The sequence below is a fragment of the Anolis sagrei genome, chromosome 2, assembly GCF_037176765.1.
Source record: "Anolis sagrei isolate rAnoSag1 chromosome 2, rAnoSag1.mat, whole genome shotgun sequence".
Lineage (NCBI taxonomy): Eukaryota > Metazoa > Chordata > Lepidosauria > Squamata > Dactyloidae > Anolis > Anolis sagrei.
The window spans coordinates 5,394,763-5,413,436 of record NC_090022.1 but is presented as its reverse complement, the minus strand read 5'-3'; the positions used below and the strand labels follow the sequence as shown (position 1 = coordinate 5,413,436).

General features: G+C 45.6%; 1 protein-coding gene across 1 annotated transcript in view; it reads left to right on the top strand.

Moving 5' to 3' along the window:
* The window catches only part of LOC137096243 (scavenger receptor cysteine-rich type 1 protein M130-like), an 87,993-nt gene that overhangs the window by 18,082 nt on the left and 51,237 nt on the right, over nucleotides 1-18,674 (top strand). Inside the window, exon 2 of the mRNA XM_067465027.1 lies at nucleotides 15,102-15,407. The gene's annotated coding sequence lies outside the window, so the exon portion shown is untranslated. The remainder of the gene's footprint in view (nucleotides 1-15,101; nucleotides 15,408-18,674) is intronic.

Genomic DNA, 18,674 nt, shown 5'->3' with positions numbered 1-18,674 from the left:
GAGGCACTCCTCTACTCCAGTGTACGCTAAAATAACTATTGCCTGCTGTATGCGGGAACATTGCCCTTGTAGATCATCACCATTCTAAAAAAAAAATTAAAAATTATTTCCAAAAAAAAAAAACACTGCACATTTGCACATACTTCTTTTATTCTTTAAAAAAAATAAATACTGAAAAAAAAGGAATACACTGCACATTTGCACAGTTGTTGTCGGCAAGCATTTTGATTATTTTCTTTTTTTAAACTTTTCCTGCTAAATACTTCTTTTATTCTTAAAAAAAAAATTAAAAATATTTTTTAAAATATTTTTATAAAAGATAACACTGCTGCACATTTGCCCTGTGGCTGTTTTTGCCCCGCTACAGGGCAAGCATTTCATTTGTGTAGTTCCAACCAGTGCGGCCCATATTGACTTGCCCATGGCCTCCTGTGGTGGATGGCTAGTCGGCATCGTTTGTGGTCGGAACAACGACGGTATCTGATCGTCTTCAAACCTCCGACTTTCGTTCTTGATTAATGCAAGCGGCCAGCTTTGAACACACTAATTTTTTCAAAGTAAACGCTTCGGTCCTCTACATTTTCATGGAAGCACTTCTTTTTATTGATGATTTTAATGCGACTTTTAGGCAAGTTTTTTAGGCAAGTTTTTCTTAGGCAAGTTTTTTTTTAGGCCAGCTTTGAACACACTAATTTTTTCAAAGTAAACGCTTCGGACCCCCGGGACACTCATTTAAGAGCATGGGGGGAGCGCCGAGAGGCAGGGGCTGGGACAGGCGGTAGCTCGCCTCGCCAGCTCGATCCCAAGATCCATTTAGCTTTCACAGCAGGCAAGCAGGCAGGCATTCCCGGAGCCCCTTCCCACAGCCCCTGCCCGCACACACACACCTGCTGTCTGCGGGGACATTGGCCCTTTGGGGTCCAGCACTTATTGAAAATCAATTTTGCTTTGCTTTACTTTTACCTCAACTGAGTTACACAGACACACACACCTGCTGCATGCGGGGACATTGGCCGCACTTTTAATAAATCCCAGCACTTATTGAAAATCAATTTTGCTTTGCTTTACTTTTACCTCAACTGAGTTACACAGATACACACACCTGCTGCATGCGGGGACATTGGCCGCACTTTTAATAAATCCCAGCACTTATTGAAAATCAATTTTACTTTGCTTTACTTTACCCTCAAATGAGTTACACTGACACACACACCTGCTGCATGCGGGGACATTGGCCGCACTTTCAATAAATCCCAGCACTTATTGCGGAGACATTGGCCCTTGGCTTGGCCAGTTTGTTCGGTAATTTTGTATTTCGTCAATGATTTGTATTTAAATTATTTTACAATAGAATATAGAGCCATTTTGTAATAGTTTGAGGATCAATGAAGAATCAAATTAATGACTCCAAGTTTTGTAATTGTTTTGTTACTTTTTTGTATGTCTGGTGCAAGTGTTACAATCTCCGTTTCTCTTCCCTCCTGGACCACTACGTGATCGTTAGTTCTGAAATCTGAGGGGGCAGAAGAGGAAGTGGCCCGGAGCCGGTGATTGTAGGTGTGGTGGGGAGGGGGGAGGAGGGGGAGGGGGGATGCTGGCAAGAACCAATAAACCTAACAACAAACATAGGAGAAAGTAATCTTATGGCTTATAACTGCGGCATGGAGGGGGGGAGGTGTTCCACGAGCCGAGGGGCCCCCATAGAGGTCGTGGTGGGAAGGAGGAGATGCGGGAGAAGGAGACCTCGAATTCGGCCTAATTCGGACCGTTTTTCCAAATTAACCATTCCCAATAGGTCTCCTAAGGTAACTTGGTGTAACCAGGTGAGCGGGCCCTCCGGCTTGAAGGTGGTGTTGTTGAACGCCAGGTCTGTCAACGGAAAAACAACTTGGATTCAGGATTTAATCCTGGAGGAGCGGGCAGATCTGGCGTGCATCACGGAGACCTGGTTGGATGAAGCGGGGGGCGTAAATCTCTCCCAGCTTTGTCCTCCAGGCTTCTCTGTGCAACACCAACCAAGAGCCGGAGGACGGGGAGGCGGGGTCGCAGTGGTCTATAGAGATACCATCCATCTAACCAGGAGCCCCATCCCGCAGACCACAAATTTTGAATCTGTCCACCTGAGGGTGGGTGACCGGGACAGAATAGGGATTCTGCTAGTGTACCGTCCACCTCGCTGCACTACAGTCTCCCTACCTGAGCTAGCGGGGGTGGTCTCGAGCCTGGCGGTGGAGTCCCAACGGCTTCTTGTGCTGGGGGACTTCAACATCCATGCCGAGGCAACCCTCACAGGTGCGGCTCAGGACTTCATGTCCGCCATGGCAACCATGGGGCTGTCCCAACAAATAACTGGCCCCACCCACTGTGCTGGACACACATTGGACTTGGTTTTCTGCCAGGGATGGGAGCAGGGTGGCGGTGTGGAGGAGTTGTCCATCTCTCCGTTGCCGTGGACCGACCATTTCCTGATTAGATTTAGGCTCACTGCGCCCCCTAACCTCCGCAAGGGTGGAGGACCCATTAAGATGGTCCGCCCCAGGAGGCTAATGGATCCGACTGGATTCCTGACGGCTCTTGGGGAGTTTCCCGCCACCGCGGTAGGTGATCATGTCGAGGCCTTGGTCGCTCTCTGGAATGGGGAGATGACCAGGGCTATTGACAAGATCGCTCCGGAACGTCCCCTCTCAAGTAACCGAGCTAAACCAGCCCCTTGGTTTACTGAGGAGCTGGCAGCGATGAAGCGAAGGAAGAGGGTTCTAGAGAGCGTGTGGCGCTCGGACCCAAGCGAGTCAAACCGAACACGGTTTGTGTCCTTCTTAAGGGCATATGCCGCGGCAATAAAGGCCGCAAAGAAAACTTTCTTTGCGGCCACTATTGCGTCTGCAAAAAACCGTCCGGCGGAGTTGTTCCGGGTTGTCAGAGGTCTTTTAACTCCCCCTATTTCAGGTGGGAGCCCTGACAACTCGGCAGCGCGCTGTGAAGCATTTGCTCGGTTCTTTGCAGACAAAGTCGCTTTGATCCGCTCTGGGCTGGACGCCACATTAGATGCAGTCTCTGTGGATGTGACACAAGCACCTGCTTGTCCGATTTTGTTGGATTCTTTTCAGTTTGTGAAACCCGAGGATGTGGACAAGATACTTGGAGGAATGAGACCCACCACGTCCATCCTAGACCCCTGCCCATCCTGGCTTCTGAAGGAGGCCAGAGGGGGATTGGCCGAGTGGGTAACGGTGGTGGTTAATGCCTCCCTTCGGGAAGGCAAGATTCCAGCGAGCCTAAAACAGGCTGTTATAAAGCCGCTGTTGAAGAAACCATCACTTGACCCCACTAAATTGGACAACTTTCGGCCTGTTTCCAATCTTCCCTTCTTGGGCAAAGTCATGGAAAGCGTGGTGGCCTCACAACTCCAGGTATTCTTGAGAGACACGGATTATCTGGATCCGGCACAGTCTGGTTTCAGACCGGGACATGGTACTGAGACGGTCTTGGTCGCCTTAGTGGATGATCTGCGCCGGGAGCTAGACAGGGGGAGTGTGTCCCTGTTGGTGCTCCTGGACCTCTCAGCGGCCTTCGATACCGTCGACCACAGTATTCTTCTGGGGCGCCTTGCAGAGATGGGTCTTGGGGGCACTGCTCTGCAGTGGCTCCGGTCATTTCTGGAGGGTCGCACTCAGAAGGTGTTACTGGGGGACTCCTGTTCAACGCCACAGCCGTTGACCTGTGGCGTTCCTCAGGGTTCCATCTTGTCCCCCTTGCTGTTTCACATCTACATGAAGCCGCTGGGTGAGATCATCCGGAGTTTCGGGGTGCGGTGTCACCTGTACGCAGATGACGTCCAACTCTGTCACTCCTTCCCACCTGCTACTAAGGAGGCCGTCGAAGTCCTGAACCGGTGCCTGGCCGCTGTAATGGTCTGGATGAGGGCGAACAAACTGAAACTAAATCCAGACAAGACAGAGGTACTCCTGGTCAGTCGTAAGGCCGAACAGGGTATAGGGTTACAGCCTGTGCTGGACGGGGTCGCACTCCCCTTGAAGGCACAGGTTCGCAGCTTGGGTGTGACCCTGGACTCATCGCTGAGCCTGGAGCCCCAGGTTTCAGCGGTGACCAGGGGAGCATTTGCACAGCTTCGGCTCGTGCGCCAGCTACGCCCGTATCTTGGGAAGTCTGACTTGGCCACGGTGGTACACGCTTTGGTCACATCCCGCCTCGACTACTGCAACGCTCTCTACGTGGGGCTGCCCTTGAAGACGGCCCGGAAGCTCCAGCTAGTCCAACGCGCGGCAGCCATGTTGTTAACGGGAGCAGGACGCAGAGAGCATACAACGCCCCTGCTGTCCCAGCTCCACTGGCTGCCGATTCGCTACCGGGCCCAATTTAAGGTGCTGGTGTTATCCTACAAAGCCCTAAACGGTTCCGGCCCAAAATACCTTGCAGACCGCATCTCGGCCTACGAGCCCACGAGGGCCTTGAGATCTTCCGGGGAGGCCCTTCTCTCGGTCCCGCCTGCCTCACAGGCACGTCTGGCGGGGACAAGAGAGCGGGCCTTCTCGGTGGTGGCCCCCCGGCTGTGGAACACCCTCCCTGCTGAAGTTAGACAGGCGCCCTCCTTGATGGCCTTTCGTAGGGGCCTGAAAACATGGCTCTTCGAGCAGGCCTTCAACTGAGTGTATCTTGAAATGACACTGGAATGAACTAGGACTATGAATTTGGCTATGACCCCAGGACCTGACGAAGCGGATTTTTAGTATAAGTACATGTTATGTTGTATTTGTCTGGTTTGTATTGTCATTATTCACTGTACACTGTCTTTTTGTTGCTGTTCACCGCCCCGAGTCGCCCTCGGGCTGAGAGGGGCGGTCAATAAATGCAAGAAATAAATAAATAAATAAATAAATAATCGTCTTTCTCATCTTCCGATGCATTACAAAGTTCTGTGTTATGTGCGCTGTCATCCGGAATTACTCTGATTGCCTCACATCACCTTATGTGTAAAATTCCTGGGTGGCCTCCTAATTTCTTTTTGTTTATAAAAAAAAGAGTACTCCTAAGAAACTAGTTTTCCTAATGCTTTAGTAGTATGGTACCCAGAGGGTTGTGTCTGCCTGGCTGCTTTGTGTAGGCAAGTTCTTTTTTCGCAGAGTTTCAACTGGAATTCTAGGCCTGGGTAACAACGGAAAAATTTGTTTCTAAAATCAATTCGTTTTTTGGGGGTTTTTGCGTTTCGTTATTTAAAATAATTACAAAATTTTCCTTTTAAAAAGTTCGATATTTACGAAATTTCGTAAATGTGAAAAAAAATGACAAAACATTAACGAATCAATTTCTGAAACAATAACGAATCGATTCGTTAATGGCGGACGCGACCGCGAAATACGCTAAAAAACCTCCAAAAACTTCTGAAGCTTCCCTCTCCCTCTGTTGTTGACTGTTGGTGTGATATTATAATTTTTTTTCACTAATTAAAGAAAAAACTTGCCCCAGACATGCGGAAATAATAACGAAACGACCTCAGAACAATAACGGAACGAATACAATAACGAAATACGAAGCATTTACAAAACGTGTTTAAAAATTCGTTTTTTAAAAAAATTGCTCCAGAATGGTTCGTTATCGTTTTGTAATTTAAAAAATTAACGAATTATTAACGAATTACGAATTAACGAAACGAAACCGCCCAGCCCTATGGAATACAGTATCCTATGCTCAATGCTTCTTGCTTGTTCTGAGCCTTCCAAGGTTTTCAAGAGTCTGCTTCAGTTGCATACTCTCTAACCTCTGGAGCTTACCGTAGGTTTCCTCTCCTTGAGGGTTCTCAGTATGTCTGCTGTGTTGTGGTGGTCGTGTGTCTGCTTTACTGCTTTATTAGTGCTCTCCTCCGTGGTGGAACCAATGTGCTTTCCCTTAGCCTGCAAGAGTTTCGTTCTAGGTGGATTAGGGAAGCTTTCTGCAATTAGTCGTCGATTCTTCTTCTCAAGCACGATTTCTTGCAGGGCAGTTCTGTGGGTCTTCTCTTGCCGTTTCGGAAAATGTACAAATTCTCTGGTTTGAAATGTCTTCTTGGCTGCTGTGTGTAGGCCAGTACTTCATCCCGTGATGCAATGCAATGCAATGCGATGCAAATTGCCATCTCAAATACAAGCACTGCAATTACTCTGGAACCCTTCCCCCCCCCAACTCCCTTTTATACACCCTTTCCCCAGTCGTTCCCTGCCGGTCCCCTTTCAGCCTGTTGGGCATCGCCTCTGGAGTGCCCGGAAAAGAGGCACTCCTGTACTCCTGTGTATGCTTCCCCCCCAACTCTTTCCCCAGTCGTCACCGGCCGCCCTGCGGTTGTCATGTGTGCATTTAGCTTTCACAGTGTTGTGTAGTGTGTGCGCTGTGTACTGTAGTGTGTACGCTTTCCCCCAACTCCCTTACCTCCTGTTGTGGCCAAAGTCCACTTCTCAGGCTATGTCTCTCTGGGGTGCCCGGAAAAGAGGGCGCCTGCGTAGGGCATTCATAACAAGGGAGCCGTCATTCCCTACCGCCCCTGGGGTTGTCATTTGTGCACTTTCACAGCATCTCTGCCCATCTTTCCCCAGTCATTCCCTGCCGGTCCCCTTTCAGCCTGTTGGGCATCGCCTCTGAGGTGCCCGGAGAAGAGGCAATCCTGTACTCCTGTGTACGCTTTCCCCCCCAACTCCCTTACCCATAAACAAACTACCTACCTCATAAAAAAAACACAAAAAAAAACTTATGAAAAACCCATTAAAAATGAAGGGACTTATATTTTAATATTTATTAGAGAAAACAGCTGCTATTATTTATTTATTTAATTATTTAAAAAAGGAAAACAAAGAAACTCACCAAAAAACTGCTGCTATTATTTATTTATATATTTATTTAATTTACAAAAAAACCCCACATAAAACAAGAAATAAATCCACAAAAAACCCACAAGAAAACCTGAAAAAAGCACAAAAAACCCCCAAAAAACCAAAAAAAAATTTATTAGAGAACAGCTGCTATTATTTATTTATTTAATTATTAAAAAAAGGAAAACAAAGAAACTCACCAAAAAAACTGCTGCTATTATTTATTTATATATATATTTAATTAATTTAAAAAACAAAAAGTAACCCCACAAAAAACAAGAAATAAATCCCCCAAAAAACAAAACAAAAAAACAAAAAACCCCACAAGAAAACAAAAAAACCCACAAAAGAACCCACCAAAAAACCACCAAAAAAATAAACCAAAAAAATGTACTTTGCTTTGTGTTGCCTTAAATTAAACACCACACATTTGAACATACTTCTTTTATTCTTTAAAAAAAATACTGAAAAAAAAGGAATACACTGCACATTTGCACAGTTGTTGTCGGCAAGCATTTTGATTATTCCTTATTATTTTTAGTAAACCTTTCCCCAGTTGTTCCCTCCCTGTTCCTGGAACTCCAATCTGTCTGCTATCCACCCATAACAAACTTCCCTCTTTACCTCCTTTGTCTCCGGGCAACTACTGCTTGATTACTGGGTGAGTGTGGATCGGTTGGATCTATCGGCGGAGGATGTACCTTGATGGTACAACCATCACGTTTCTCTAATGAATAAGTCATAAGACCCTTAGTGAAGAAAATCATGTCTCATCCCAAATTTGCCTCCTGAATAACCATCATCCTCAGCTTTAAGGGTGTTAGTGGATCTTACTTGCTCACAGTTTGCAAACTGATTGCACTCTATGAATCTGTGCTCTGTTCGACATTCCTTGATGAGTTACCTTTTTGTCTTTTTTTTGTGTTACCCGATATTTGGAGTGCTGCATAAATTCACTTAAAGGCTTCCTTGTCTTCCTCATTCGTGGTGTTACAAATTGACATTTATTACAAACTACATTGGGGACATGGCGCAAGCAGGATTACTTGAGAAAGGCATAATGTTACAAAGGTGTTCTTTATCGGTTATCAGTTCGTGAAGGTACTGCAAATAAAATCCCATTATGCATCGTTAATCATTCTCCACTCGTCCCCTGAATGTAGAGTGGGTTATGTTGGCTCTGTGCGCCAAGTTCAATCTTGCTCTGCCACTGCAAAGAACAGTGGATTTTCAAAAAGGGCTGGACCAAAATGGGCCACAAAGGCCGCAGACAGTCACTGGTTGTAACTACCTTGAGTTAACAGAAAAGCAAAGAACACTGGATTTCCAAAACACACTTACTGCCAGGGAGAAATCTCCTTGGCACCAAAAAAGAGGAACAGCATCCGCCATTTTGGAAACGACTTCCACCAGTTTAGGAAAAAAAAGAAAGGAAATTATTTCGTTGTAATGATTTAAAAGTAATTTGTAATTGTTTATAAATATTAAAAATAAAAACAATAATAATAAAATATCAATTTAACCCAAAGCTTCCCCTCCCAAAAAAAAGGGTGGCACAAGCCGCATCCACAGCCAGGGACCGGGAGGCAGACAGCTACAAGCTCCCTGTGAGATGGCAGATGATGCTTCGATTTAGAAAATACACTTCCGGTTTGAAAAAAACATCGCTATTGTTGTGTTATCATTATCAAAAAAAAATAACTAAATACGAAAATAACGAACGAAAACGCCCAGCCCGATTATGTCATGGGCATATTCATACCCTGACCTCCTGTACAGCCAGAGATTCTTTGGGGTGTCAACACAGCATTGGTTGACAAAGAGAAGAGGAAGAAACCAGGCACCATCCCTGCAGAGGAGCGGTCATTCAGACGCAACGTAAGCATGTGCTTACAGTCTGTCTCACTGTCTCACTGCCTCACTGGGGGATGGCTGGTATGCTGTGAAAGATAAGTGCACACCATGACACTCCCGGGGGGGCACTGACCAATGTCCCCCCGGGAGGGCATGGGAGAAGGCCAGGAAGGGTCTTGGCCTTCCCACAGCAGACAAAAAGGCAGCCAATCCTGGGGGGGCCAGGGTCAAGGCCCCCCCCGAAAGGATTTGGAGAATGCCGGGAAGGGAATTGGCCTTCACAAAGCAGGCAGCCAGCCATTCCCAGGGGGCCAGGGTCAAGCCCCCCCCGGGAGGTCGTACAGTCGGTCTCACAGGGGGACGGCTGGGATTAGATGACACTCCCGGGGGGGGGGTGTGTGAATGTCCAATGCCCCCCCCCCGGGAGAACTCACAGTCTGTCTCACTGGGGGACGGCTGATATGCTGTGAAAGATCAGTGCACACACCATGACACTCCCGGGGGGCACTGACCAATGTCCCCCCGGGAGGGCATGGAGGGCATGGGAGAAGGCCAGGAAGGGTATTGGCCTACACCCAGTAATCAAGCAGCAGGCGGCCAATCCCGGGGGGCCAGGGTCAAGAGCCCCCCCCCCTGGGAGGACTTGCAGTCTGTCTCACTGGGGAACGGCTGAGATGCTGTGAAAGATGCAGTGAAAGATGCTGTGAATGTCCAATGCCCCCCCCCCCGGGAGGGCATGGAGAAGGCCAGGAAGGTTTTGGCTTTCTCACAGCAGGCAAAAAGGCAGCTGTTTGGGCGCCGGCAGGGGTCTCCTCCGGGGCCTTGCTGGGCTGAACCGCCGCGGAGAGGAGCAGCGACAGCAACGGCGTCAGCGACGACAACAGGCCCCTGGCAGCAACAGCGCGGCCGTCTCTTCTTTTCCTCCTCCTTCCTCCTCCTCCATCGTCGTCGTCGTCTCCTCCTCTTCCCTCAGCAGCATCCTCCCTGTCATACACCCTTTCCCCATACACCTTTCCTCCGGTATCTGATCGTCTTCAAACCTCCGACTTCCGTTCTTGATTAATGCAAGTGGCCAGCTTTGAACACACTAATTTTTTCAAAGTAAACGCTTTGGTCCTCTACATTTTCGTGGAAGCACTTCTTTTTATTGATGATTTTAATGGCGACTTTTAGGCAAGTTTTTTCAAAGTAAACCCTTCGGACCACAGGGACACTCATTTAAGAGCACAGGGGGAGCGCCGAGAGGCAGGGGCTGGGACTGGCGTTAGCTCGCCTCACGGCAGACCGCCAGCAAGCATTTTGTTGATTTTTATTTTTAACAATTTATTTTAGCGTTATATAATACTTTTATTTAATTAAAAAATTACCCAAAAAAATATTACAAATAAAAATTACAAATAATTGTAAATAAGTAGTTAGTACTTTAGTAGTGTAGTGTTGATCCTTTGTTGTTGTTGCCAAGGGGATTTATCCCTGGCAATCAGTGCTTTTTGGAAACTACTTTTTTACTTACTTTATTTACTTATTGCAGTGTATCATTTTGTAATACAGTGCCCCACTGTTTTCCTGCCCTCAGTGCCCCACTGTTTTCCTGCCCTTCTTGAAAATCAATTCAGGAAAATCAATGTGGGAACATTGAAAATCAAGTTTACTTTGCTTTGTGTTGCCACACAGTGATGTTCTCAGAAGTTTCCTTTGTCTTTGGATGACATTTTCTATGCATGGCTGGCACCTGGTTTCTTCCTCTTCTCTTTGACCTCCCAAACAGTGTTTGTTTTCTCCTCCGATCGAATGCTGCAGCATACCTAGAGTATGGCCACTGTATTCTTGGCTTCAATCTCTCTGTGCCCCTGTTTTTTTCCTTTTTCTCCTTTCAGCCTGTTGGGCATCGCCTCTGAGTGCCCGGAAAAGAGGCACTCCTCTACTCCTGTGTACGCTTCCCCCCCCAACTCCCTTTCATACACCCTTTCCCCAGTCGTTACCGGCTGCCCCTTGCAGGCAGTCTCACTGGAGCGCGGCTGATATGCTGTGAAAGATGACTGCAGAGAGACACTACCGGGGGGTCAATGACCCCCCCTGGGAGGACTTGGTTAAGGCTGGGAAGGGTATTATTGGCCTTTGACTCCTTAACTGTTGGGCATCGCCTCTGAAGTGCCCGGAAAAGAGGCACTCCTCTACTCCACAACTCTCTGCTCTACGCGTGCAACTGCTATGGCATGCCCATCCCTCCCAGAATTGACCGCAATAAAGGAACGTACTCCTGAAGTTTGACGGAGTGCCTTTGACCCCTCCCTTTTTTTCTCATGCCAGCTGTAAGTCGGTCCCCATCCCTGACCTATACGGTCACCCTCTTTTTTTTCCCCGTCCTGGGCAAAAATTCCTCTTTACCTCCTTTGTCTCCGGGCAACTACTGCTTGTTTACTGGGTGAGTCTGGATCATACCATATAATACCTCTATATGTTGTCTATCCTGTCTGTTTAATGGCATTGAACGTTTGCTGTGTATGTGTTCTGTAATCCGCCCTGAGTCCCCTTCGGAATGAGAAGGGCCGAATATCAATGCTGTAAATATATACATATACACATACATACATACATAATTATAATAATTTAGAATTATAATAGGCTTTGCTATAGCATAGAGAAAAGAGGGAATTGATAAGGATTAGGAGTGGTAATAGCTTCCAGTTTCAATTTCCCATGAAGATATATCTGACTGTTCTTCACACTGTCCTTTGAAGCTGTTTTGATACTTACTAGTTTCTGACTTTAAAACCTTTGTGTTTTAAAACAACTGGGTGAAACAGCTTTTGTTTCACCAAAGACAAATGTGCAGCAGTGTTTTCTTTTTTTTAATTTTTTTTAAAAAAATTTAAGCATAAAAGAAATATTTAGCAGTAAAAGTTTTAAAAAAGAAAATTATCAAAATGCTTGCCCTGTAGGGGGGCAAAAACAGCCACAGGACACACAACAACTGGGTGAAACAGCTTTTGTTTCACCAAAGACAAATGTGAAGACGTTTACGGATGGCGAAAGTCAACTTTCTGACCACCTCCTGAGCCTGTGGAGTCAACAGGGGCCCAGCCATAGATTGCAATGTACTTTGTCCACCCAGCGACTTACCAAAAAAAAAGGAGGTAGTGATCTACGGGTCCGTGCTATCAAAATCAATCTGAGGATAGCCCAAAACTGGCAAGTTGGCCTTCAAGAAGACCAGCTTTTCCACAGCAAGGGGGTCGAGCGAGTTACGTTGGAGGGTGACGATTGCAATGTACTTTGTCCACCCAGCGACTCCAAATGCCTCTTCAAACGCAGGACGACAGGGACCACATGGCTGAGTAGTGCTTTCTGTGCTGAAAGATGTTCGGTGGCTAATTTGAATGGTTCTAGGATCTCGACCAGCTGAGTGATGGTCATCCACTCCTGGTTGTTGGGGACCAGCTTGTTTATCGGAGCCTCAATTGATAGTGAGACAGCGTGGACTGCCCTCTGTTGCTCCACCATGCGCTCCAACATGATGTAGGTGGAGTTCCAGCGGGTTGAGACATCCTGCAGTAACCGGTGTTGTGGGAGGCACTCCAGTTTTGCGGACTTAGAGCTATGGTGGAAGAAGCCCGCGATTCTTCGGCAGCGGTCAATGAGTTGAGTGACGGCGGTGGCGCTGTTCTCATCGGGCCCCTTGAAGCCATCTTTTACACAGTTATGCAGCAAATGCGCCATGCATGTTACGTTTGAGAAGCCGGCACTTTCGACCGCCCGGATCATGTTCCTTCCTGCATCTGTGACCATGAATCCCGAGTTAGTACCACCGAAATGAGTATGCCGTATCCAGTCTCTCATCATCTCTCGCAAGTACTCATCCCTCGAACAAAGCTGCAATGACTGTTCGAGAGAAAGTTTTGCGATTCGGGATATTGTATTGTACCATGGTGCCAGGAGGTGAACTGAACAAATCAGCGAAAACCTTCCCGTTCCACCATACTGCATGATTGCATGTTGCCTGGAAGATGATGGCTGGTGGAGAGCCATCATCTCCCAGGCAACATGCAATCAAGCAGCAGGCAGGCAGCCAATCCGGGGGGGGGGGGGGGGGCAGGCCGGGAAAGGGTTTTGGCCTTCTCACAGCAGGCAAAAAGGCAGCCAACCCTGGGGGGCCAGGGTCAAGCCCACCCCCCCACCCCCCCACCCCCCAGGAGGTCCTAGAGGCTGTCTCACTAGGGGATGGATGACAATTGTGTATTTTGAATGTAATGTTTTTTCATTTATAAATTAATTTCTAAATTATATACTTAATGATTTCGATTTTGAAGCCAAACAACCAACCAACCACACACCCACCCACCCCCACACCCAGTAGGAATTGGTCCTTCTTACTTAACTTGCAATACTGCTACAGAAATTATAAGTTCTATGTAATACTTCCCAGATAATTTTCAGAGATTTTTCAAAGTGCAATTTTGGTTACTTTTTGTTACTTTTTGTTTATTTATTTCTTATATTTACTTTCTAAGTTTTTATAATAACATTATTTTTATATATATTAATAATTTAATTTTATATATTATTTTTTATTATTTATAATTATATTTTATAAATATTTTGTAAATTTAATTATATTTTATTTAAATATTTATATTATTATTTATTTCATTTATATATATAATAATATATTATTATATTATATAATTTTATTTTATATTGTATATATTATATAATTTTATATTATTTATTATATTTATTATTATTATTTATAAATTATTATTATTTATTATTATTTATATTTTATTTATTCAAATTTTATTATTATATTATTGTTTTTTTCATTATTGACTCAGTTTTGGCTACTTTATCTTATTACTTTTTTATTTAATATCTTTATCTTAATAATATCTTGTTCTATTTGATTATTTTTTTATTTATTTTATGAAATGATTTTGTTTATAGAGCATTTAGCATTGCGCAATCGCGTCCGCCATTTTAACGAATCGATTCGTTATTATTTTAATAACGAATCGATTCGTATTTAATAACGGAGTTCGGAAGTCGTTTTGCGCATGCGCAAATCGCGTCCGCCATTTTATTTATTTATTTATTTATTTACTGCATTTGTTGACCGCCGTTCTCAGCCCTAGGGCGATTTTAACGAATCGATTCGTTATTACCTTAATGAATCGACCCCGCATCAATAACAACGTTTCGGAAGTGATTTGCGCATGCGCGGGGGTCCGCCATCTTAACGAATCGATTCGTTAATAATAACAAAATTTCGTAAATACCGAACTTTTTTAAAGGAAAATTTTGTAATTCTTTTAAATAACGAAACTCAAAAAAACCCCAAAAACGAATCGATTTTAGAAACAATTTTTTGCGTTGTTACCCAGGCCTACTAGCTGCGTCCTCACATCTGGGGCTAGTTGAACTTTTCCTCTGCTCCTCCCCAGTAGCATTTCATCACAATAGCTATCCCTAATGTGCATGTGGGTCTGCCATTAACGAGTTGTAGTTAGAAGTTTCATAAACTATTTTTTTTCTGAAAAATTCAGAAATGAACCTAGAAAAGAAGTGCCAGCGCCCCCTATTTTTGAACACAGTTTAGAACCAATTTTTTGATCACACATGCCTAGTAAGTGAAAGTGGGGCAATAGTGAAAAAAGAGAAACATTATAACTAATGAGAAATGTACAGTTTGATCCACTGTAAAGAGATTGAAAGGCTACAACCTCAGAGAGGACACATGGTGGTTCTTTGAGCTTGAGCTAAACTGTCCGCCATTTGCTGGCCAGAAAATAAATATTTCTTAATTAAGATTCAAATCCTCCGTGTTGTCTCCCTGCCATCCTTTTGAAGAAGGGGGAGAGGATTTCTCTATTTACATAGATTTCCCCTTTAGCATGGAGTTCCATATGCTTTTTTGTCACTTTATCTTGTGGCCTTTGCTCCTGGAAGCATGCAAACAGAGTTTGCCAGGTAAACAAAGAAAGTTCTACTGAAAGTCCACTGAGATCGCTGCAGTGGGGAAGTTGAGAGCTATTGTCTATCTTTTTTTATATCCTTAGCCTGAGGCTGAGAAGCATTCTTGAGTGATGGCCCTTGAGGCAAGAAGTAAAATAGAACATGTTTCATAGCTTTATAGAAATAAAAGTGGAATAAAATATAGTTTATGGTAAAGAAGATAGATGGGGAGAGAGAAGGGTCTGGGGGTGATGGGCTACACCACTTTATCTCATTCTGGCTTGTTGCCCTTGGAAAATATAAATCCCTAACTATATATCACTTTTATTAGGGGTTAGGGTAGTTGTGTTCAATAACATAACCATGAAAAGACTATGATGAGACAGTTCAAAATTAATTTTACAACTTATTGCACAATTAACTCATTTTTCCCATCAGAGCTCCGCCTAGTAAATGGCCCCGATCGCTGCTCCGGGTATCTTGAGGTGTTACACAACCAGCAGTGGGGGACTGTGTGTGACAGTGGCTGGCATGCCCGTGATGCTCAAGTTGTGTGCCGGGAACTGAATTGTGGAGATGCCTCAACAGCATTTGGGGGAGTTCGCTATGGCCAAGGGTCTGGACTGATTTGGTTGGAGAATGTGAACTGTACGGGAGAAGAAATATCTCTGCTTGCATGTCCCAAAAGCCCTTGGGGAAAGCACAGCTGCAACCACAGCCAGGATGTGAGTGTAAAGTGCTCAGGTGAGTTTACTTACTTACTTAGGTGATCCCTCGTAGTCCGATGATGATGGTCCTCCAAGTCTAGTATCCTGGTGGTGGGTCCGTAGGTGACTGTGGAGCCCTATTCTTGATCTGCATCTTTTCCTGCAATGAGGGCATCGGTTTCCAGGTGGAAGGCAGTCCCGGTCGGGGTTGGCTTGATGCACCTTCCTCTTGGCACGTTTCTCTCTTTCACCCTCCATTCGCGCCAAATTCTGCAGCACTGCTGGTCACAGCTGACCTGCAGCTGGAATGCTCAACGGCCAGGGCTTCCCAGTTCTCAGTGTCTATGCCAGAGATTTTAAGGTTGGCTTTCAGCCCACCTTTCAATCTCTTTTCCTGTCCTCCATCATTTCATTTTCTGTTCTTGAGTTAGGAATAGAGCAATTGCTTTGGGAGACGGTGGTCTGGCATCCGGACAAAATGGCCAGTCTAGCTGGAGTTGATGGTTGAGAACCATCATTTCAATGCTGGTGGTTTTTGCTTCTTTCAGCATGCTGACATTTGTCCACTTATCTTCCCAAGAGATTTGCAGGATTTTTTGGAGGCGGCGTAGGACTAGAATAAGAAAGCCTTGAAGTGTTGTTTGAACCATTCAAGATTTGGTTTTGTTCCATAATAAAGACTATGTTGTATGATTAAAGACTCTAAAGACTATCACTTCAGGAAAATCCCTAAGAACGTCTCTTTGAGGCGCCCTGGCTTCCCGCTGGGCATAAAGTATATGTCCTATAGAAAAGACAATTTATACAGGCCCAGTGCGTCACAGAACACTAGACCCCATTTTTTCCTATCTATAAAATGTAGTTCTTTATGTTGTAATAATATTTTTTTCACACTTCAAGGTAAGCTCTGCTGCTAATTGTTTTTAAGCTCAGGATTCCTCCAATCACACTGTTTCCTCCTGCTGTGTGTGAGTAAGCTATTCTGCTATGCTGTGCTTTATCTTTTAAATGCTTCCTATTGGGAGGGGGTGGTTTCTATGACATAAAATGAAAAATATTTGGGGTGCAAACTACATCACAAACTACATACATAACTACATACATACAAACTACAAACTACATACAAACTACATACATAAACTACATCACCAGTGGAACCTCTGTGAAGACTGTGTGTTGATCAGTTGTGCACTGACCTCCACACATTAAAAAAACTCACGCACAGGTGTCTTCCAAAGAAAATAAAAACCAACCAACCAAAGTCCCATGGCGATCACTGAGTGGCGACAGGGGCAGGATTGTGAAATCTGGAAGCCTCTAGTCACAGACTGGCACATGGGCAGTGGGTACAGACTCAGTCGTTCTACCTCAAGGTCCGAGGCAGTTGAGTAGTTCGGCAGCTGTATCCGTGACTGAGCAGCCCTATTGAGGACCCACTCTGCTCACCCCACACGGGGAGGGGGCTAGAAAAGGTGCCCTAAACATAGTCTGCCTCTCTCATCCCTGATTGGACTGCCGCGTCCAGGGGGGTCACCACCCTGCGGCCAAAAAAGAAATATGAACTTCGGTACATGGAATGTATGGACACTGATGGACAACAGTGACAGCGAACGTCCTGAACGCAGAATTGCCATCATTGCAAGGGAGCTGGGATGCTTTAACATCAACATAGCAGCCCTTCAAGAGACCCGGAGAGCAGGAGAGGGACAGCTAAAGGAAGAAAAAGGAGGCTACGCCTTCTTCTGGAAGGGACTGCCTGAAGAAGACCAAAGACTGCACGGAGTTGTCTTTGCTATCAGGAATGATCTGGTGAAACATCGGACCGAAGCACCCACTGGCATCAACGAACGACTCTCAACCCTCCGAACTGATCTTGCCAAAAACCAACAGGCAACCATCATAAGTGCCTATGCACCAACACTAGATGCGGATGAAGACATCAAGGAGAAATTCTACTGTCAGCTGGACACCGTCCTATCGGGGATACCTAAGGAGGACAAAATCATCCTCCTGGGGGACTTCAATGCAAGAGTTGGGCGAGACTTCGACCTCTGGCCAGGGACCATCGGAAAAGACGGGGTTGGAAACAGCAACTCAAACGGCATCCTGCTTCTCACCAAATGTGCGGAACACAACCTTGTCATCACCAACACGCTCTTCCGCCAGAAAAACAAGTTCAAGACATCATGGAAGCACCCCCGGTCAAAGCATTGGCACCTCTTAGACTATGTAATCACACGTGCCAGAGACCGCTGTGAGGTGCTCCTCACAAGAGCCATGACAGGTGCTGACGACTGCTGGACTGACCACAGGCTAATCCGATCAACGATGGCTCTCAAAATTGCCCCCAAGCGCAGGCTCCAAGGAAGAAAGACAAGGCGCAAAATGAACACCCAAGCCCTTCAGGAGCCCTCCAGGCGAGCCCATCTCCAAACAGCACTCAAGGACCATCTACCCACAGAACACCCTGAAAATGTTGAGGAACATTGGAACAAACTGAAGACCTCCATCATCACAGCCTGTGAAGAAACTATTGGATATCAAACCAAGAAACATCAAGATTGGTTTGACATCGAGATCCAACAGCTAATTGACAAGAAAAGGAAAGCCTTCCAAACATGGCAGAGAGACATCAACTGTGCTGCTAAGAAAAGGATCTACGCCAGTGCAAAAGCTGAAGTCCAAAGAAGGACAAGAGAACTCAAAAACATCTGGTGGACAAAGAAGGTTGAAGAAATCCAACACCTGGCAAATACCCATGATGCTCAGGGATTCTTCAAAGCCACAAAGGTCATCTATGGACCAAGAAACCATGGCATACAGCCTCTACGCTCATCAGATGGAACCAAACTCCTGAAGGACCAAAACTCAATTGCACTACGTTGGAAAGAACACTACCAAAGCCTCCTGAACCGCAGCTCCAATGTGGCTGAAGAGGTCCTCTCACAAATCCCGCAACAACAAACCAGGAATGAGCTTGCAGCACTGCCTAGTTTGGAAGAAGTCAGCAATGCCATCAGCCAACAGAAGAATAACAAAGCCAGCGGACCGGATGGGATCCCTGCTGAAATCTTTAAAGAGGGAGGACCCGAGCTGACACACCAACTCCACCAGCTCATAGAAAAAGTATGGGTGACCGAGAAAATCCCAGCAGACTTCAAGAATGCCACCATCATCACCCTCTTCAAAAAAGGGGAAAGAACAGACTGCGGAAACTATCGAGGTCTCTCCCTTCTAACCTCCGCTGGGAAAATCCTCGCAAGAATCCTTGCAAACTGCTTTCTGCCCCTCTCAGAAGACACCC